This window comes from Notamacropus eugenii, chromosome 5 (genome assembly GCF_028372415.1).
Source record: "Notamacropus eugenii isolate mMacEug1 chromosome 5, mMacEug1.pri_v2, whole genome shotgun sequence".
Taxonomy (NCBI): Eukaryota; Metazoa; Chordata; class Mammalia; order Diprotodontia; family Macropodidae; genus Notamacropus; species Notamacropus eugenii.
Window position 1 is genome coordinate 197,860,762 of NC_092876.1, and position 23,610 is coordinate 197,884,371.

General features: G+C 37.1%; 1 protein-coding gene across 4 annotated transcripts in view; it reads right to left on the reverse strand.

The window, feature by feature from the left end:
- The window catches only part of SLC7A1 (solute carrier family 7 member 1), a 70,969-nt gene that overhangs the window by 43,217 nt on the left and 4,142 nt on the right, over positions 1 to 23,610 (reverse strand). For 2 of the 4 annotated variants that reach the window (XM_072611827.1, XM_072611831.1), the window contains one exon: positions 16,212 to 16,335. The exons of the other annotated variants lie outside the window; for them this stretch is intronic. The gene's annotated coding sequence lies outside the window, so the exon portion shown is untranslated. The remainder of the gene's footprint in view (positions 1 to 16,211; positions 16,336 to 23,610) is intronic. 4 annotated transcript variants of the gene reach the window in all.

Consider the following 23,610-nt stretch of genomic DNA (forward strand, 5'->3'; position numbering starts at 1 on the left):
CAGTATCTGATCACTGAATGCTGATCACAGGAAAGAACAGACCGACATCTCCTAAGTATAATAAGACAGGAATTCCAAAGGCATAGAAAGGCAGCTTTGCACAAATTTTTGAGCCAATTTAACTGTGACATGGAATGCAGCTGGGTGGCCATAGACTGAGAGGGTTAGTTTTAAGGAGAGTCAATTTTTTAAAAGGCCTTTGTTTCCACACAAAAAAAGTGTTAACACAAAAACATCGCAAGATTTAGAGATGAGAACTAGTTGCCAATATAAGTCAGTAAATCCTGAAGGCTTTAAAAGTGGTCACTTGCAAATTAGTTAAGTTTTGCTGGAGCTAAAATTAGGAACTACAGACTAGCTACAGAGAATCTATATTCTCTTTAGGGTCCCTAATCATAAAGTCAAGTATGCTGTGTAGCATTCTTTATTACCGGTTGGCTGGTTTTTGTTTGTTTGATTGTTTGTTTGTTTAATAACATACACATGAAGAGAAAAAGGTAGAGGCAGCATGTGCAGCCAAGTATAAAAGTCTGAAGCAAGATGAGTCTACCTATTCTAGATATTTTAATAATGGCTGAATTCGGGGCACTGCATAATTGATCTGACAAAATCAACACTGGCCTTGTGTATTTCAAAACATCAACTATTTGGATCTTTGGGGCAGTGTGAATGGAAAGGCAAGTCTATTGATAGATAACTTCATTGCTTTAAAGTGCCTAACTGACTAATAGCAGGCAGCTGGGTAGTATAATGGATCACTCATGACAGTAACGGTTTCATTTGCCTGCATATGGAAATGCTTTAGGAAGTGAAATAATTTGGAATTATTGGAATTCCAGGAGTAAAGAAGACCTGAATTCAAATCAGACCTCAGATACTTACTACAGGTGTGACCCTTGGCAAGTCACTTAACTTGTTTACTACAATTTTCTCAATTATGAAAAGTGATATAGCAACTCCCAGGTTGTTGTGGAGGTCAAATAATATAAGATTTAGAAAGCACTACATAAATGATACCTAAAATCCTAAAGGAATGGTAGAGAGATCATAACACATTCCAAATAAATTAATTAGTCCCCTGCTTTTCCTCAGTCCAGGAACCTTTCAATTGATTTATTCTAATTCCTTAGATCTCCAAATTTACTCTACAAGTGCAGAGTAATGAAAACCAGGAAAGTTAATTTAATTTTCTCAGAAACATAATGAATGGTATTCCCAAACATCTCTCCCAGGCTTCCACAAGCACTTTGATGACAGTATAGAAAACTAATTCTACAGCTGTAATTTTCTATCATTGTAATGTGATAAGTATCTTGCACATCTTGAGACTAAGAAAAATAATAGCTCAGTCCAAATTACTTGAAAAAATTAGCATTAGTCTCAGAAGTTCTACTTTCTCTAAATGATTTCTAAATCAAGTCATCAAATTTAATTCAGTTGAATATGATAATTATCAGGTATGGCAGCCTGCTTGTATCTTTTTTAAGACACAGAGCTCATAGGCAGTTCAATCAGGTAATAGTCTCCATAAAGAAGAAAAATCTAAATGACGTTTTTAGAACCATCTATCTTTTTGTAAGAATGCTGAGTCCAACAAATGATCTTCGGCAGAAATGAAATTTTGAAATGTGTATTCCTTTAGGCATATACATTTACACTTCCTAAACATGAAATTTTGAAAATTCCTTAGCAATACATAATACATATATACATGTATATATCTGTGTGTGTGTGTGTGTGTAGAAAGAGACAGAGATAGTACATAGAACTGCTTCAACTTTTTGATTATAGGGTGAAAAAGAACTTACAAGGCAGAAGAATCATAACTAGTGGGTAAGATAGCACTACAGTTCTGATGGAGGTGCAAAATAAATCATTGCCGTCAATAATAAGCTCACTGTCTTATGCAGGAAGGCAGGGAGGTAAGAAATATAAAAACTTCCAATAACATGGAAATGGAAATGTATCAAGCACCAAGACAAGCAGTATAGACAAAAATTCTGGATATATTTAAGAAGACAGAGAGATGTGCTTGGTCTAGGACAGGGGTGGGGAACCTGTGGCCTCCAGTGTGGCCTTTTGACTGAATTGAAACTTCAAAAAACTGAAGTTTGAATTCAGTCAAAGGGCTGTACTTGAGAACCTAGAGGGCCCCGAGGCCACAGATTCTCCACCCTTGATCTAGAGTCATAGGGGAAAAGTCTTGCTAGAATGGAAAAAACATTTTAAGCCTTGCACATAGTACTCAAAAATATTTGTTGCATGAATGTGTGAGTGGAGAATGACCAAAGTAATGGAGAATGCTATGGGCATGATTATTCACAGGACTTGAGGAAACCAGCCTAGCCAGAAAAGGTTGGTATAGTTAAGTACTAGGATATAAAGTTGAAAAGATTCATTGAGATCAGCTAATCTGAAAAGAATTTGGGTAGATAACACCACAAGTCTCCTAGTTCTCACATGGTTTCTCTCAAAGGTATTTACTATTTTTGCTTAATGCCTTGTACCAATGGAAATGAGGGCCACAAACCACACATAAGGATTCCTTCAGGCCTACTAACTTAAACAACCACATATTAACATTATCTATGTCCCACTGTAGTTGTATTTATTTTGTTAAAATAGTTCCCAATTACATTTTACTGGTTGTGTTATGTTGCTGGCCATACTCTATGGGTGCTGGTTTGACATCTCTGCTTGTACAACGCTGCACATTCTAATCCTCAACCAGTATAGTCTCAGGAGAATTCTGAAAGGCATTTCCTAAAGTGAAACGTGCCTTCCTATGATGGCCAAGCAGTCAGAAATGCTAACCAATCAACCAACCATGTACTTGTACGAAAGTTAAAAAATATAAATTCCCCTTCCCAATTACGAAAGACTCTCTAGACTTTGATGACAGCTGTCTTCTATCTTGTCTTTCTGGCTTTTTCTTACAATTCCAGTTTCTGTACTCTCCAGAAACAGTCCACCTCATCTTTATTTATTGTTCTTAAACCACACCTTACCCACAAAAGGTCCCCAGAATAAAAAGGTTCAAACTTGAATTCTGTCAAAACACCTTTATTGGGATAATAAAAACTGATTATTAGGTATTTAATCAGACAATCATGGAACAGGCACCTAAACATAGCATCTGCCACAGAGTAAACACTTAATAAATGTTTGCTGTTTGACTAACTGACTGAATTGTCTGATTTACAGAAAACATCTGCACTGTTATACATCATTTTGGAAATTTACCAATTTATTCCACATAGAAACCTAACCTCATTACTTCTAATAGAAACACAGTCAAGAATACTGGTAAAGTTATAAGTTTAAGAGTTCCTTCACAATTTCTCCCTCAATTTATTCATTCAACAAATATTAAGTTAAAATTTAATGTTTGTAGAGCATTTAGAGAGAGATGAAATTTAGCTAAGACCCAATTCCAACCTCAGTAACTCCTGAACAATTCTCTAAAAAGGATAGAATTGTGAGCCTCTTCTACTTAAGAGGAACTAGACGTAGAGGCTAAGGGAAAAGGAAAGAGACCTACAACCACTAACAAACTAAACTAGAACGTGTTTTACCCAGTTCCCTGCATCACAACCAAGGGTTCAAGTCCCGATCGACCACTAACTTGGAGGTATGGCTTTAGGCAACTCAGGTAACCTCAGAAGACAAGTTTCATCATTCTCTGTAAAACAGTGATAATGGTTAAAAGATCAAATACAACTGCATTTTAAACACTAACCTGTAACTATAAACTGTTATCTTTATTATTATTAATCTATATCTTTACCATCATTAATCCACTAAACTAGAAAATTTCAGGGTACAGCTTGAACATAAGAATTCATTTTGGCTTCTGAAAATGAAAAGTTTTGATTTTACCTACAGGCCTCCTTCCTGACTTCCTATGTTCTGAACTGAGGTTAAAAAAGAATGCTAGGCACAGAAAGTTGCTTTCTTCCTCAACCCAAGGACCCACTAACCTACAAAGCTATACTATTTATTTTACTAAATTGTGTATACATTGAGTGGAAATGTTTGTTTTCCCTGTATCATTTTATGTCTTTAGAAACAAATGATTAAAGAATAATTTCAAGGTCTGTTTTTTTCTGTTGTCCCTAGTCTTATTTCCTGCCTTTTAACTTACATTTCTGTCTATTTTTCTTTTATTCTTCTCTGTTGGCCTTGAAGCATAAATATCTCTGCAAGGAAAAAAAAATTTACAAAGTAAAGGTCAAATTGTAATGTCATCTATAAAGATGGCAGGTGGCCTAATGGCCAATGTCACCATAGCTATTGAAGTCTCTCCAAATGGACTACTCATTAGCTTCTTGATGACAGCTGCTAAGAGGCAGAAGAAATATCTTCAAAATAGTCAAGTCCTATAAAAACACAAACCCAGGATAACCCATTCAGCACATTACCCAGACAGAAGAGGGCTGGTATGGAGAAAAAGATGTGCTGTTACTGCCAGGGTCCAAGACAGATATTCATTCATCTATAAGGCTTTGTACATAAATAAGACAGTCTTTATTGCTAAGGAACTGATAAAGTAGTATGGAAAAGAAGTCATGTTTTTAGTTATACAGGTTAACTTGGAATAATGTTCTGAAGACCATGAAGTAGAAGCTAAGGCTTCTATCTTCTGTCCCTGTTATTAACTACCAGTATGGACATAACTGTATGTAATACAGTAAGGTGTCCCCACATGATTCTGGGGAAGCTCAGAAAAACAGATTTCTTTTGACTAGAGAAATCAAGAAAGATTTCATGGAGAAAATGCACTTGTGTAAAGGGTGATGGACAGTGGAATTTCCACAGTCAAGAAACTGGAGAAAGCATTTCAGGCAAAAGGGGTAGGCAAAGACAGAAAGGGAAGAAACTGAGAGGCAGTTGGGAAAATAGCAAGAGCCCTGTTTAGTTGAGAGATATGGTTCATGAAAAGAAGTAATATGGCAGAGAACAGGGAGGAAAGTGGGTGCCCATTAACTAGGGAACATCTAAACAACTTGTAGCATATGAATGTGATAGAACATTATCATCCACTTAGAAAGGAGGAGTAAAAAATAAAAATCAGAGAAACTTGGATTTGTATGAAAAGATGTAGCATAAAGCAAGTAAAACCAGGAGACAACTGTTACCAAGTCCACAACAGATTTATGTAAACATCATTGAAGGACGTCTTTGATCAAAGTGACCAAATTCTCCTTCGGAGGTGGAGCATGCCTACTGCCTCTTGCCAGAGAGATAATAGACTATATAAGATGAGGAATAAAGCATACATTTTCATAAACAGCCAAGATGATTTATTTTGCTTAACTGAACTTGTTACAAGGGAAAATTTTATGGGGATGGGGAAGGAGGTTGTTAGGGAGTAATTATTTGGAATATAACAGTGATACAATAAAAAAATTAATAAAGCTTTTTTAAATTACAGCAAACAGAATTCTCCTAATCATTTCCCATTTGGGTTGCTTTCTTGGACTCATCATCTGCAGAAGTTCATCTGATTAAATCAACTTGGGAAAACCACACCTGCTCAGCATCCCTTGTCCCTGGGGGCCTTCCCTCTCTCTGGCTGGAGAAGGTGGGAGGTGAACACCTGGGAGCTCCTGTGTTTTATTCTGTTTAAGATTTAGACCTGTGATTTCATCAGTTCAGCAAATTCCTGATGTGAATGGAAACTCTCTAATAAAGTACATCAGCAACTGCCCTGTAATTCACAATATTGAGAGTTGTCTGGAACTGCCCACAGTCACATAGCTGTATGTTGCAGAGATAGGAAATGAACCTTCTAGTTGCCAAGGTCAGTCATCTACCCTCTAAATTCTCCATCCAGTTATCTTATCTTATACGAATAAGACTCTGAGGACATCCTCCGTTCAGATGGCTGCCCTGTTCTACTTTATAACTATGTTTTGTTTTTCTTGGTCTAGAAGACTTAATTGTGTGACAGAGATTTCACTTAATTCTGAACTAAATCATCATCCTGGAGAAAGGACATAGGTAATAATGTTAAATACCTTCCTCTTTAAACCAGGTTTCAAGATCAACGTATCACACTTGAGCCAAAGGAACAAATGAAAGCCACCTGTTATTCCAACATGAAACATATGACAAGTCATTGAGAAAAGCTGAGAAGAGCTCACATGTATACCATGCTTTATGATTTACAAAGCACTCTACGGATATCATCTTATTTGACTCTGACAACCCTGTCAGGTGAATAGCACAAGGTCTACTATGTCTGTTGAAGAAGCCAAGCCTCAGATGTTAAGGCACAGGCAGGTAGTTTGGCAAAGCTACTAAGTGATCATCATGGGCAATTCAATTAACCTCTCAGTTTCACTTTGCTCATCTGCAAAATGGGGTAAGAATAATTGCAGTGTTCCATAGGATGGTTCTGAGGATCATGAGAATATGTCTACTCACAATACCACAGTTGTCTCAAGAAAGAAACCATGTCACTTCTAAAACTAAATACAGATCAAAAATCATTTAAATGTCCACATGTGCAGGCACAGTTTTCATTTCATTACAGGAGCTCTAAATCAAATAAACATCTATGAATACAATGATTTTCTTTTTATATATACAATGATTATTCAACCCTGTGCCAATTTCCTTTGATCTGTCCTGGAAGAAATCCCAGGGCCACCTTATCACAACAATAGTTAACTTTGAAATAAAAAAAGATATTTTTGAAAGAAGCCTACATTTTCTAAGGGGAGAGGGGGAGATGAGGGATAAAGGGAACACCATACTCATCAAAGTAGCTTTTTTTTAAAGTATACCTGTATCAGTGTGTCGGCAAAACAGATAAAGCTTCTCCATTCTGTAGGAAAAGCTCCAATCTTAAGATTCCATAAAGGGAAAAAGAATTCTCCCAACTGAAGACTAATTGAAATGCCCTTATTAAATAGCTAATCTAAGAATGGAAGTGACAGAACACCTGTCCAAACTGAGAAATGCTCCAAAGACTTAATACCCCCAAGAAGTCCAGATCTCCCAATGTCCCCCAAATACTGCATGATATAATGTACAGAGTAGTGGATTGAGGCTTCAAAGACTTCCCCTTCTAGTTTCCATATATTTAATTAGAGCCTTATAACAACTCTTATCAGGTAGGTACTTTTGTTGTTCAGTTGGTTCAATTGTGTTTGACTCTTAGCAGGAAGGAACCTACCTCACTTAGATGAGTTCAACCTACCAGGAGCAAGAGAACTAAATACTTGGGTATATCTTAATAGATGGGATCACTGAGTTACTGCTACTGGGCAATGATTTCTGAACAACTATGAAAAACAGAAGGAAATATTGTCTGTATTTTCAAAAAGGGTAGAGAATGGATCTCTTGGAAGATGAGAGGACTTACCGTGAATCTAGGACAAAATTCTAAAGGAGTAAACACGTAGAAAATTTCCTAGAAAAGGAAGCAATGATCAGAAAGAGTCAGCAAAATTTCATCAATATCTCATTTCTCTTTTTTGACTGGATTACTAAACTGGTGGATCAAGGGACTCAGGGAAATTTTAGAGACAACTAGGTGGCACACCTAGAATACAAGCCCTGAAGTCAGGGAGACTTGTGTTCCATTTCAGTCTCAGATACTTACTAGATGTGTGACCCTGGGTGAGTCACTTAACCTGTTTTCCCTTAATCCCAGAGAAGGAAATAGCAAACCACTCCATTATCTTTGCCAAGAATTGGCATGCTATGGACAGAACTGGTGTGCTATGATCCACGGAGTCACAAAGAGTCTGACTAGCTACTGAACAACAACTATAGAAAGCATGACCTAGATCTCCCCAAAGATAAAAGATAGGGTTAGATACTGGCACATAAAATTAGTGGCCGTGGTACTGTTTAAATGACTAGATCCAAAGAGTAGCCACAAAGTCAACTTGGAAGGAATTCTTTTATGGAGCACCCTAGGGATCTCTGCTTGGCCTGAACTAACATTTTTGTCTGTGATTTGGATAAAGGCATAGCCTATATGCTTATCAGATCTGCAGATAACACAAACACACTTCATACATGAGAGGTAGCATGGGAAGCGAGAGGGGAGGGGAGTCCTGAAATAAAGAGCTAGCCAGGAGTCAGAAAGACCTGAGTTGAAGCCCTACTTTGGACACATTCTGACTGTTGAGATTTTGAGCAAATCATTTAACTTTTCAGTTACCCAGACACCTCTCTAAGTATCAATCTACACAGGCAGGGGAGTTCTCTAATCCAATAAAATCAGAGGTGTGGTCTGAATAAAAATATAAATAAATACACATTCTTCTTTGTTATTTTGGGTTGCAATGGGAATTGGTCAAAAGAGTACCTGAGTCAATGAGATTAGGGATTTACCATGGTGTTGGAATATTCATACATGACCACATACAACTATGCCCAAGGACACACATAAAAGAACACTCCAATGTGTTGTCTCCAGAATTATAACAAGGGGCAAATCTACATAATCTTAAAAAAAGAAATCCCTTACCTGGATGCTGATTAAGTTTTAAGGCCAATGTATCTTATCTGGCAGTAATTTTCTATCCCATCCTTTGAAGTCCTATGAACATTTTTGTATATGGAGCCAATTCAGGGGAGGGGTGTAGAAATCAGAAAACCAAAATCTGGCACATTCTGTTCTGTCTTGCTCTCCCTTGCTAAAAAGGCCACAGGAGCCTATTTTTGAGATGGCAAAGTCTCTCATCAGCACCCCATTCTTTATCTTTTGGCATTCAATACCTGTGGACACTGTCAATATTAAAAGAAAGCAGCCCTTCAATTAACAAAAATATCTCTATCATTAGGTACCTGGCACCAATTAAAGGTCTAACTTAAAGGATGTTCCTATATCTGGATGAAAAGCTTACTTTCAAAACATATGCTTTTTGCTAAAGCGGCAATAAAAAGGTCAACCATATGTCATTTCTTATCCATGGGGCAGCTGGTAGCAGCCAAGGAAACAGATATTTCACCTTTAACATTTCTATTATCTGATTAGGGAAAAGGGTGTCTGCGTAGAGACGGCAGGGCCAAGGAAAAAGTAAAAACATCTGAAGCAAACACTTCAAAACAGAAAACAGTGGATTTTTCCAAACATCACAATACACAACTTCAATTGTCCTTCATGAGGGCTGAAGTTTTCTCCTTAAATTCAAGCTACCATAGACAATACCTAATTCTTTTTTCCTTTGATAAAGCTTGTATACATTTTGATGTGTGTGTTGGATAGTCCAGTTGAAAAAATAACCTCTCCCAAGCTTCCTCCCTGCTGAGATCATTTTGATGCCAAAACTTCTCTCATAACTATCCCAAGACACCAACACCTTCAGAAGAAAGGCACTACACACACCAGGATGCTGCTTCCACCATGCTTAACAGTAGGAAACAGGCATTCCTATTTAAATATGTCTCTTTCCCTTTTCTGGGGACAAATATTTCCACTAGAGTAGAACATGTCCATTTGTGTTTCTGCAGATCATAAAACTGTTCCAAAAACGCTGGCTTTTCTCTAGGTCCCATTAAGCAGATTTAATTCCAAAGGTCATTGATTTATCCTGCATGGTTCCATGCATTGGTTGGTATCTTTTTGTTTTGGTAACAGGTGGCTTCAGCAAGACACTCCCTCATTTCCCTTCATTTCTCCACTGAGATCAACAAATATAGGGCGCTTAATGAATATTTCTGCAATAGTCTGAATGAACATTTTTTTCATCATCAGACACAAGAAATGAAGATTCTTCAAAATCAAGACTTTTATGGAAGGATTCAGAATGAAACAAAACACCAAGAAAATATTTTACAGTCACAATAACATAAAGTTAAACATTTCCAAAAGTAGTATGCAAATTAAGGCAACAATGAGCCATCTTGAATAGAGAAATAATGACCTTCCCCTTCCCTGACCTCCAGATATGTATTTATTTTACATTTAGTTTGTATTAATCAATGAATATCTGTGGCTCTTTGAAGGGTGAGACTTCCTTTTTTGTCTTCACATCCCCAGTGTGAAACCAAGCACACAGCAGGCATTTAATAAATGCTTATTAAATTGAACTAGACTGATAACAAATCATACTTCCTTTCTTAGGTAGCAAGGTGCCAGAAGTAACAACACTACCTGCAGCTAGGTGCCACAGTAGATAGAGTGCCAGACCTAGACTCAGGAAGACCTGAGATCAAATTCAGCCTCATATATGTGTGTATATATATATATATATATATGTGTGTGTGTGTGTGTGTGTGTGTGTGTGTGTGTGTGTGTGTGTGTGTGTGTGTGTACATATATATATATATATATATATATATATATATATATATATATACACTAGCTGTATGACCCTGGACAAGTCACTTAACACTGTTTGCCTCAGTTTCCTTACCTGTAAAGTGAGCTGGAGAAGGAAATGACAAACCATTCCAGCATCTTTGCCAAGAAAACTCCAAAAAGGGATGACAACAAAGCGGCAGGCATGAGTGAAAATAAGAAAACATGTGTGTAACGAGGCCCATGTGTTTAGAAATGGAAAATGTCCTTTTGTTTCCTTAATTGGACTAATGAGAAGGGAGGCATTTGTTGGGCGTGATATTAACATAAAAATAAACCACAAAAAGCATCAGTAAAACATTTCTTTAATATAACAAGGAAGTTTCTCCCCAAGACAGCCCAACTCCTTGCTGCTTTGTCATAGCTCTCATAACCACAAAACAGAATCACAGACCTTAGAAATTGAAGGGACTTCCCTGTTACATCTGGCTCAATTCCTTCATTTATTGGTAAGGAATCATGGGTCCAATGAAGGAAGAGGTGGACAATAGCAATTTAAGTGCAGAACTAGTTAATGGCAAAAATAAATAAAGAAACAGATAAATAAATGGATAAGTGAATAAATAAATAATTAAATGAGAGCTAGAAGCCAGTCTCCTGACTCCAGGTAGTGTTATATAAACTGGCTCACACTACCTCCCTGTACCATTAATTTGCTTCAATTTTCTTTGCTGAAAAAAATATTCTGCTCCTTTGGACAGAGACTTCCCTTTTACATGGATATAGTGAATTGAACTTACTAAGCCCTTTCTCTGACTGTGATCTCCGCTTCTCCATGAATATTTTGCACAATTTTAAATACGTGCTAGTTTACCCATCTGTCTGTATCACTAAATGGCTGAAAGGTATCTGCTTATTTCCTTCTTTGCTAAAGTGATGAGTCATTATAAAGTTTCTGGAATTAGGCTCCCAACAACCAAATTACTGTAACAATCCAAACCAGGAATTTACGATTCACCTTCCTATCAGATAACTCAGGTCAATGAGGAAATGCAATTGTTAAGAAAATGCAAATATAAAAGCTGTTCAGTACGGGTGACCCCCACATTTACTACAGGTTCATTCCTGGAAAAGGTACTGTATAATTTTCAAAATGAGAGAAAATCTCATAGGTTGATACAATGTTATCAATCTGATTTTTCCCCTAGCAATGTTATAAGGAATTACATTCTCCAGAATGGAATAGGTGCCCAACATTTTATAGAGACAAACCCAAATATCAGTTATTCATCTACAAATGATATGAGTATACAAAGTATAGCCAACTTCTTAATGTTTAGACACATAGGAGGAGCTTAATACTTACTTGTTGACTAATTACATAAACATATTAAATAGAGAAAGTTACTAATCACATTAAGATTGTATTTACTGCCCCCCTTGGTAATTCCTGCTTTAGTTTTACTATGTCTAATTAGAAGATGAAGAAACATAATCATAGTGATAGAATTCACAGGCATTCCTATGAACTGAGAAGTCTTAGGCCAGATTAATTTGGAAAGGAGGAAAAGATCTATTCTCGTTGCTGCTGTCTTAATATCAAAATACACATGCACTTCAGGAAACATTGGGCTTTCTGCTCTATTTATAAGTAGTATTTTTTTCCCTACTTTCTTGACCTGGCATCTTATCAAAACCAGCAGTTTCACTTTACACTGATGTTCTACAAGGTAAACTTGCCTTTAAAATGAAATAAAGGGAACACCCTTATTTGCACATACTGAACTTTTCAGTTCCTCCTCAGATCTCAAAGTTTTGACCTAAAAGGATGTGAAATTGAAAGGCACATCCCTGTTAGTCCAATAAAAATTTAACAGCCTACTATGTGTGAAGTAGTCAGCATGACACCCTTTGAGGTGTGGAGGCTTTTATTTCACCTTACCTCACTAAAAACCTGGATTCACACTGTCAGGCACTAGTGCTTTAAAAATCCAGTTCCTTAAGCATATCTAATTCAATTATATATTAAAAGCACGGTGCTAAGTGCTGAGAATTCAGAAATGAGCAACAATAGTTCCCAGTCTCTAGGAGCTTACCAGCAAATAGTACGTTATGTTACGGATGGGGTAGATTAGTAAGACAGTCAGAAGGCATCCTGATAGAGGCAAAGGAAATAAGCAAACTGTTCTAAGATGAAGGAGACAGACACTTCATCCTTGAGGGAGGAGGGTGGCAGCTGAGCTGGGCTTTAAAAACCATGATACAATTCTGGTACAGATGCTTGGGGCTGGTGCTATGGGGCAGAAAGCAAGAGCTACCAGTCCAGTTTGGCTGAAAGATACACTGCATAATCATATCAGATATTTAGAGGAAGGACCTCAGAGGCCACCGTAATCAACCTCCTCATTTTACAAATGCAAAAACTGAGGGACAGAGAGGTTATGGGTCACACGGGTTAGTGTCTGAACTCAGGTCTTCCTGACCCCATCGTGCAATGCTCTATCCAGAAAGAATTCAATTATTTCTGGTTCACCCATTCTTCATTTCTCCATTGTTATTTTTGGATTATTCACACCTTGCCCTCTGGATGACCAAACTAGGCTTTCCCCACTACGGGAAGAGAAAAGAGAAATCTCCCAGATTCTATACCCTCATAAAATTATACTCTGCTCTCCCCTCCCAATCTTCCATCCTGCCCTGCTCTGCCTCACCCTCAATGTTACCCTACCCAAATATCACATAGCTTCTGGAAGAAAGTTTTAAGTATCTGTGGAAAAGGAGAGCTTAGCAGCCCCCTTAAGGTTCCAGGTTCCTTCTAGGTCCATAAGGACTGAGGCTTATCAATAGGATATGAAAGCATTTTATGGTTGAAGACTTCAGGAATTTGGTTAGTGGGAAACAAAAGACGTGCACCATTTCTAAATTTTTATATGCACTGATTACTCAAAAAGGAGGTGATGAGTTTGGTCCAAGTATCCTCCAAAGTTCTTCGCTGAGATTTGAAAAGTAATCACAGTTGCCATAAGCTGCTAAAAACACCAAGTTGAGAATTTATAGGAAAATGCTATGTCATTACAAGTCACTCTTGCTTCAGACAACAATAAGGTATTATTCCAATCACTTCTGTGTTAAAATCTTGGTCAACTGGGGACTGCTGTGAATGAACCAGATGGAATTCTCACTAAGAATCACTATTTTCCAATGGAAAGGACATTGTTTCAATGAACTAAGCAATTTATCTTTTGTTCTTCTCCTTTGTGTTGTCATCATGACCTTGTTCCCTAAAAATTATTCCCAAATGATTTATCAATACAGAGATCCACTAGGGTGTAATTTTATCAAGTAAAACAAAACTGAACTCATGAAATGTTATCCAGAACAATGAAGCCTTCAATTTACTTGAACCTTCTAATAACACAGATTCACAGTGCCCCAAAAGTCCCAAGTTTTAAGCTCTTGAAGCTTTGCTTTAAGATTAATAACTTGAAGCTACACCAAGAGGAAGAAATTTCAGAACACCCTGCATGGGGGTTTCATTTACTCATTCATTCATTCATTGCAACTAAAGCCAAGATATAGTATCTTAAAACTGCTATGACTTTCCGAACACATTGCATAGTGTTTTAATTAATAAATTAAAATTAAAGCTAAATTTTAGTATCTTAAAACTGGACCAAGACTTTCAGGACACCCTGCACAGTGTTTTGATTAACTGATGGATCGATTAATGCTAAACTTCACTAGCTTAAAACTGCACCAAGATTTTGGGGACACTAGTGTTTTAATACTTGCAAAATGCTTTATAAAGATCATCTCATTTAAGCCTCTCAACAAGGCTCTGAGGTAGTAGACACTACTAATGTCATCTTGTAGATGAGGAAAAAACTGATGCTTGGGTCAGTTAAAGTGACCTTGTCCAAAGTCACACAGCTCATGAGGCAAGATTTCAACTAAGCCTTTCTAACTCAGTCCAGCTCTCAATCCACTATTCTACATTCCCTTTTATTTACTATTATCATCATTCCTGGTAACATACAAACATTCTTACAACTGATCAGAACTTAGCACCATGTCTGGCACATAGTAGGTGCTTAACAACTACAAGCTGACTGACTGATCAAATATGAATTTAACAAACTTGAAGATTCTGCGAACTAGCATTGTTTTAATAAGATTTCCTCTTCCACAAAACGAATGAACATTGCCGTAGAGTCCACTTACATCCAAACCAAGTGAATTAAGCCTAAGAAAAGTGAAAGTAGTTTTAAGAAACACTTGAAATTGATATACATAAGCACCTCAGAATCTCCAAAAATCAATCTCTGACCAATGATGTCACCTACAATAGTGGAGAAGGAGGTAAGCTACAGTCAGACAACTGAGGTAATTTAAAACAAGGCATGCCATCTAAGCCTGATAGCATTCATGGAAATAATTACTGATTTTCAGTAGATAATGGGAGGTTAAGTTGTAGTGAGGATTTTTGCCTGAAGGTCACAAAATATTTATCTGAGAATTCTTACCCTGAGAACCTCTAAGGAATGAGAACCCCACACACATATAAAAGAAAAGCAACACGGTATGTGGAAAGCAGTGGTCCCGGAATCAGAAAATCTGGGTTCAATACCTGACTTTTCAACTTACTAGTTCTATGACCTTGGGCAAGTCACATTGAGTGACTCAGGTGCCTTATCTGTAAAATGAGGGAATTGATCTTAGATTCTGAGGTGCTTTCTATTTTAGATCTCTATTAGCTTGCTCCTGACTTATTTATGTGAATTTATTCTCTGCACAAGCCTAGTCTTTGCAGTGCATTGTTATGAGTTGTGGCAGCTGTTGCTACCAGTGAATGATTACGAAAGTTATGAAAGACTTATTAGAGCTAGACCCACTCACATCAGGAAAATAACAACACATACCAATGAACTGCTGGCCCATACCTCAAACCAAGCTTATGTTATGGGCAGAAATATCCCAGTAGAAATGCTACTGAGAAGTACTATTATATAAACCCAATAGAATATGGGAAAGCCAGAGAAACAGAAACATAGCTTATACTATCCTACTGATAACCAATCAACAAGCCTCCAATGTATAAAGTATGATGGACACAAAAAGTTAAATGAAACAGTCCCTGCTCTCAAGGAGCATACATTCCACAGGGGTAGAGAATATTTCCAAACAGAATCTGAGAAGTTGGTAATAACAAAGGCATTAAATAAAAAGGGCATCCTACGTAATGCTGAATCTCTCCTCCCCAATAGGAGATCTAACTTCTATCTATACTGGACATTTTGCCATAAGTCAGCATTATTTGAAAAGGAGATTCTACCTTTTTTTAAACTAAAATAAAGTATTTCTGGTTAACTGAAATAATTTCAGGGCAATAATATGGAATATATAGAGAATAATAATAATATAGAATGTAGAAGACCAAAATATACCTTCTGCTGCTAAAAGAAGAAAAAGTCTCTACGAACTATTCAAATGTGTGAGCACAACGGGCAGTCTCACCAGACTTTACACTATTGGCAGGTGAACCAAGTTTAAATCTGATTTCCTCTGTTAACATATCTGCCCATGAAAAGTTTCTTGGCCCTCTAAGAACCAAGTGTCACTGTCTTTCAAAAATAATAACACCTCAAAGCCAAAGCTAAGTATTCATTGATTTCATGATGTATTTCATTAATCAAAGCACAGAATTAATCTTAAAGAGAGACATACAAAGCAACAACCATGCATGAATCAAGCAGATTATTATTCTTCATCCCTGGGAAAACACTACTATTCACTTAAACATTTTCCCTAGATACATATCAAAAGATCAAAACCCAGGAAATAACCAGCTGGATAAAGTGTTAGATATAAATCAAACTCAGAGTGATTCCTTAATCAGATTCCCAATATCTATCCTATGATTCTGTTAGAAATCAAAGTACGTTCTCACCAGACTCAGAGATCCCAATATGGTCCTCAAGATCCTTGGATATTGGGTCAGTCACACCTCTATTTCAAGGCCAAAATCCTGAGTCTCCATTTATAAGTTCCTTTGATCCAAGAGCGCATTGTCTCTACGGAACAAGAAGTTTTATTTTCAATTTCCCTTCTTTTCAGGAAAGGAAATGTTTGCACTTCAAAGAGTTTCTTTGAAGAAAGTACCAATATACATGTGTCCCTTCCAGGTTAAGAGCTGTATGGCTCAGTAGGGTGTACGGATTCTGGGAGGCTGCACAAGGTGCCTGTCTCAGGCCAATCCACTCAAGGTGAAAGTGTAGCACGTGAGAAAAAAAAAGAATCAACATCATAATATTTCTTGCTTTTGATCCATGGCTGTGGAATCACTTCCCACACATGAAGAATTGTAGTAAAAAAAACCAGAAGCATCAAAGATGGGGGGTGGAGGTGGCAGGAGAGGGAAAGCCTTAAGCTACAGTTCCTTGCTATTTCTGAGAACTGATCTGATGATATGCATTCCCTAATCCACAAACCAAACTTAATCCAAAGAATCATAACATTAACCTCAAATTTAGTGGGCTGGGGTTTTTTCCTTTTTGGGTTGGTTTTTTTGGAGGGGAGGGGAAGGAGTGGAAAATCAATTTCCATTGTGTGATTTATTAAGTATGGAGAGCTCTCAATGTGAAAACTCTCTCCAGAAATACAAATCAGCAATCTGCCTGCAGCTTTTAGGACTAAAAATTATCTGGGACACAGAGAGATAAAGTGGCTTGCCCAAGGTCACTAGTATGCATCAGAGGCAAGATTTAAACTCAGGTTTTTCTGACTCAACTCTTGATTATCCAAGATATATAGGTAGCTAGCATTAAGACAGCTTTAAGGGTTTGCAAAACACTTTTACATAATCTACTAATTGGATAGTCACTCAAATAATCCAAGTGACTGTACATGAATTCAGCTTTTCTCTATCCTCCTATTTCATACCGACTTCATTCTAAGAAAAGATAAAGAGTTGCAAAAACAAGCAAGAGAGAACTTAGAACATTTTGAAGATCTTTAAAAGTACTAGAACCTCTAATAAGACACCAGCATTTCCCAAAATGCATTTCATACAATAAATATTGAGATTCCCATGAGAAAAATTCAATTAGTGGGAATTTTCCCTTCAAACTATTAAATTATATATTAAATTATTAAAGATTAAAGATATTACAGTGTTTTTTCCAGTTTGATTTTTTTTAATGATTTTGTGTTTATTTTTCCTCCAATTATGTGCAAAAACCATTTTTTCCACTTTGAAAATAGATTTAATTTCCTCCTTTTCTCCTGAAATTTCTCCAGACCCATTTTATAATCAGAGGTTCCACAGATGAGTATGTATGGGTTCCAACAAACTATTTCAAAGCCTGGAGTGGTAGATAGAGCCAGATAAAGTTAGAAAAGCACAAAAGTCTCATATACCAACTATGTGATCTTTGGGTAAGTCAAAAACTCTCAGTGCTATTAGCAACTCTCGAGACTCCTAAATTGCAGAAAAGGTGCCAATCCACATTAGAATTACAATCCAATCTACTCTTCCAGTGGCTCCCTCCACCAGTGAAATCTCAGGTCAAAACCCTGTCTGTATCCCTATCAAAATATTTCTGGCTCAAAAATTCCATGGAATAGTTCACTTGGAAAATGTTGATCTAGGATTTTCCTTACCTGAAAGTAAACACTGACAAATGCCCAGGAAAAGCTGACTGAGTTATTCTCTTTGGTTCACAGAAGAAGAGAAACCCACAGTACAGGGAAATTGTCACAATAAGTATTAATTATAACTAGGCCCACTCTCTGTTCCTGGGACCAAGGCAAGGCACTCCAGGGGGTAAGGTTCTTTGTCATCTTTTATCAAGCATTTTATCTGGCTGAGGTTTGTATGAAGAGGACCTCTGAGAAACTGTACAGTGGGGAAAGCTCTGGATTTGGAGTCAGAGAACCTGGGTCTGAATGCAAGCTCCACTACTTTTTGCTTTTTTATATCTGACAAGTCACAAAATTTCTCTGGGTTTCAGGTTTCTTATCTGTAAAACAAGAAGGCTGAACTGGAGGAGTTCCTTCTATCTCTAAATCCTGAGTCATCTCTAACTGCTTTGCTGTCTGTCCTCCAATGCTCCAAAGGCACACTGTGCATTATCACTGGTTAATGCCAGTCAGCTAAGCCCTGTTTGCAACACAAATGCCTGGGAGGGACTCCACGTCACAGACTCCACGTCAAAAACAATTGGCTTCGTCACTGCATCCAAATCCATTCTGGAGAACCAGAGATGCATAAAATGTCCTTTCAGAGCTAGCAAGAGTTCTGACCTCACATGTTTGCTTTCCACAAGTTCTAGCGCACTCCTGAGGTTTCCAAACAATACACCGTTCAATAATAATGGGGGAAGGGGCATCTCCAGTCATCCTGATCTATATCTGGTCACCGGACCCAGATGGCTCTGGAGGAGAAAGTGAGGCTGGTGACCTTACACAGCCCTGCTTCACTGTAATCCCATTCATTTACAAGTCAAGACACCACCTTCCTGATGTCATGGTCCTCTTCTAGAACAAAGGACAAATAACAACCAATAACGACAATTTACCACGCTACTTAGAAAGGGTGATGAGGGCTTAATAGTCAAAAGGCCTGGCTTTGAATCTTGGTCCCAACATTTACTTGCATCATCATGAACACATCACTTACCCTCTCTCGGATTCCTTATCTGTATGAGAATAATACATGCTTGTTCTACCTACCCCCACAAGGCTGTTTCTTCATAAGTCCTTAAAGCAATATACAGATATGAGTTATTACTCAGAAGGATATAAATGGACAAATTAAAGCTATCTTTATCATTTAATTGTGAAGTTAGGTTGGAGAAAAAAGGGAGGAAAATAGCTTTTCTCATTGTGGTGCCTCTATAATGACTTTAAAAGCTTCACTTTCATCACAAGACCCTAGGACAGTAGTCAATGAGATCAGGGATCTACCATGTTATTAGAGTATACATGTAACTATATATATCACGCATAAATGTATGTATATGTAGATATCTATATCTACATATACACACATATAAAATTTTAGTTTGAAAATAGCCAGTGAAGAGATTCTTTAATCTTTGTAGGTATAACCAAATCAACTAAGCAAGCAATATCACAGGGTCTTACTGTTCCATACTTATACCTGATTAATGCAAGTGCTCCTAATGTTTTTTTTTCAGAAATCTCAAACCTAGAGAATATTGTTTTGAAATAATTGAAAGAAATACTAAATTTCAATTAGAGTTTAGTGAAAATAAATATGGACCCCTGAAATCTATGTAAGGGCCCTTGTGGCTCTGTGTGCCCCCAGTTAAAAACCTCTCCCATGAAGAATGACCTAACCAGCTTTACATCATTGTTAACATTGTTAGAGTGGAGTACTAGTCAAATACCACTGGAGCAACTCTGCTGTTAATGTCAGTCATTCACCCATTGACACCCAGTTCTTGGATTTTTTACCTAATAATGTTAATACTATAATAATAATAAATAACTATTTCAAGGAACCAAATAACAGTATTAGGTGTATGTTCTTGTAATTTGACCACCCTGAAAAACCTGCAGTCCTACATAACTAAAGGTGACAAAGGGTTATAATTGCTTTTTTTTCCCCTTCTGCCACCTCACATAGTAGATTACAGGTCCTTTGGGGTTAGAAGGAGAAAATAAGTCATGGCCCATGACCAAATGAAGCAGAGAACCATTTCCCCAGTCTACAAACTCATCCACTCAGAAAACTGTGTACCTGTCTTCAGAAATCAGTGCAGAAAACCAGCTCAGCAGCCAGGAGTTCACATGATCAATCAGCCACTTAGAAAGTTTTAATTGAGCACCCTCTTTATGCAGTTCAGCAAGATTCTTTTTTAAATGTCAACTTTTCTCTAAATATGTTCCACCACCACCAGCACCATCCTCCTCCTCCCAAATGCACTCACAAGAATAAACATGTGGCTATTCAAACTAAGCAATACAAAGTCAGAGGGGCAGCACACAGAGGTCCTCTACTTCACAAAGGCTGATCCATCTCTCTTCTGCATTCAAGTAAATATGTAGAAGGCTGCCCTCTATAGGTTTTTCACAAGTCTGATCTTTGATCTCCTCAATCAAACAAAGAGTTTCCCCATGAAGCAGTTTATCCTTATCAAGCTTGTGAGCTTGGATGGAATTAGATTTACAGAGTCAACCTTGAAAATATTTAAGCCTCTTTTCTTTCAAGGGACTTGTATTTCACCTATGTTCCTATGCTTTATATTGTATGTTAAGATTCTTTAAAATGTACCTGATAAATGAATCAAGAGGCTATTGGCTTCAGGAAGAGATGGTTGGCCTTGGAGACAGAAAGATCTGGCTCCCTGCATCTGACACACACTAGACTAAGTCACCTTTACCTCTCTCTGTCCCCCAAGCAATGCCCTGAGATTCTAAATCCCAGCTAAAACCTCACCTTCTATAGGTATCCTTTCTGAATCTCTTAATTCTCTTCCATATTATTCATTATTTCCTATTTATCCTGCATATAGCTTGTTCGTACATGGTTGTTAGCATGGTATCTCCCCCACTAGACTGTGAGCTCCTCACAAGAAGAGACTGTCTTCTGCCTTCCTTTGTATCCCTAGGGCTTAGAACAGTTACTGGTACCTAGCAGATACTTAATAAATAAATGCTTATTGACTGAAATAAGTTGTTACTCAGTATCAGTGGAGGGAATTTAACACCCAGGGTCCCCTACTGGTAATTCAAACAGAAGTAAACCATACAGAGGGATCTCTGAGGTGGGATATTGACTAAGAAAAGAATGACTTAACACTATCTATGTTCTACTGTTATTTTTATTTTGTTAAATATTTACAATTACATTTTAATATTATTCAAGCTGCATTTGGGAGTGGTGCAAATTGCATCAATGCCCACTCAATGTTTTGCATCTATCGAAATCAAAGATCTTAATTAAATAAAATAAAATCTCAATTTTAAAAGAAAATATGAAGAATAAATTCAAATGAGAAAATTGTTTCAGAAAATCATTCCAAATTTCTTGAGGTTACTGAGTTGAGAGAGCTGCAAAGTCAGGAATTCTGCAATTGGGACAATTCACCAAGGACAGCACCTACAATGTACCAAGCGTTAGGAATACATGTACACAAGTAAATACAAAATAATGAGGGAGAAGGAAAGTTTCACTAAAAAAATATGCAGAACATTTGAAGACACAGAATATTTTAAGCATGGGGGACAACTTATATAAAGGAATGTAGACTAGAGATGGGATGTCTTGCATGACAGACAGCAAGTAAACCAGTTTTGCTGGAATGGAGAATTGCATCAGGCAGTGAGATGGGAAATAAATTTAGAAAGCCAGATTGGAGCCATATGATGCATGGTCTAAATCATAAATTGCATATTTTTTATTTTGATAAAAAGCCAGACCTCCTAACACAAGATATGTAAAATTAGGAGAAGTCATTCTTTTCTGTGCCTCACTTTAGAAAGCACAAATTGGTAAGACTGAGTGTCTTGAGGGAGATTGGAATGGTTAAAGGCCTTACACTGATCAAACATCAGTTGAAAGTACATGGGAAAACAGACATTTAGGGGAATGTGATAACTGTCATCAAATATCTAAAGGATTGTCAGGCAACAGGGGAATTAATTTAATTTCATTTGTCCTCAGAGGGTAGAGCGAGATAGGATCAAAGAGTAGAAATGGTAACAATTGGAATTTTGATGTGATGTAAGGAAAAATTTTCTCTAACAATTAGCTCTCCATAAATGGAATTGGCTACCTCCAAAGGGAGAGGTAGAGGGCTCTTCCTCACTGTGGGCCTTCCAGTCAAAGCAGAATGATGACTCCATATCAGGAATGCTGTAGACAGTGTTTCTTGTACAGGTATGAACTGGATTCGATCAGTGGTTCTCAAATTCTTCAGCCTTTACATTCTTAAAAATTATTAAGAATCCCTCAAATAGCTCATATATGGGTTATATTTATTGATAATTACCATATTAGAAATTAAAATATCTTAATATTATGATGAAAATAGTTTTGAGTTTCTGAGGTCCCTACCAACACTAAGATTCAATGACTTCCAATTTCATGCCTTTTCCACTCAAATCTTACTTTTCATTGCTTCCTACAGCTAAAAGGTCAGACATTTAAAAAGGACTGGCAATCATTAACATTGAAATCTTCAAAATTCATCTTCTTTCAATTATGATAATGACTATTCGGTTACAAAGCTATAACTCTAAGTTTTATTTATTCATCAAAAATACAATTAAACTCTTCAGTTTTTCAGGCTCAAAAAAGCCAAGTCATTAATTTCATAAACAATCAACTAACAAACTTTCTTCTAAGCATTTACTAAGCAAGCTTTACCATCAAGTTTATTACTTTGTCCAGCAAATCTTTCCTACAGCCAGCATGTTGCCACTGTGAAATATTCATAACAATAAGGAATCAAGTAAATACAACTTTGCAAATATTGCCACAGGTGAATTAATGCCTTACAGGCAAGATCAAGAAAAAAAATGTCCACCAACCTGCAATTCTCCGAAAAGATTCATAGGTCATAAAATACATTAAATATTTCTTTTTCAAATCAAGATTCTGGTACATTTTCCCAAAAAGACCTCTTGGGGCACAAGGAGAAAAATAAGAAAGTAGATAAGAACAAAGTTCCCAAAGGTTTACCAGAAAAAGGCAGAGTGATATGACAGTCTTGGAGATGACATGGGTTTCAGTTCCAAGAGTACAATGTTGTAACACTTACAAGCAGGATGACTGTGGTAAAATTGTTAAATTTCTCAGAAACCTCACTTTCCTCCATTGTAAATGATTCCTGCACTACTTATTTACCTTACAAAGTCCAGCAGAAAGTAGTTATACACTATTACACACTGACTCATTATTTTGTTATTGTTACTTTATCATCATAAAGTAAAAAGGAAATGGATGATAGGCAAAGAAAAATGGGCTGGTTGACTGGCAGAGAAAAGGGATGAAAGGTGTCCCATAGGAGTGCTCCCACTGGTATCTTGAAGATCTCAGGAAAAAGCAAAGATGGCCCCTCAAGCAAGGTGGATCCCACTATGGGACTTATGAGTGGACATGGTCAAGGGTCTCACAGAATAGGCAAGCATGGATGAGTTACAATCTGCGTAGCTGGAGAAAATATCAAAATCTATGAAATCACAAATCCATAAGTATTTGATTGTATTGTTACTGTTACCTACCAGGAAAAAAAAAACTCCATTAAAGCTAAATAACTGAGCAAATTTTATCCCCACCTGAAAGTCAAATAATTTTAAATATGATGCCATTAGTGGCA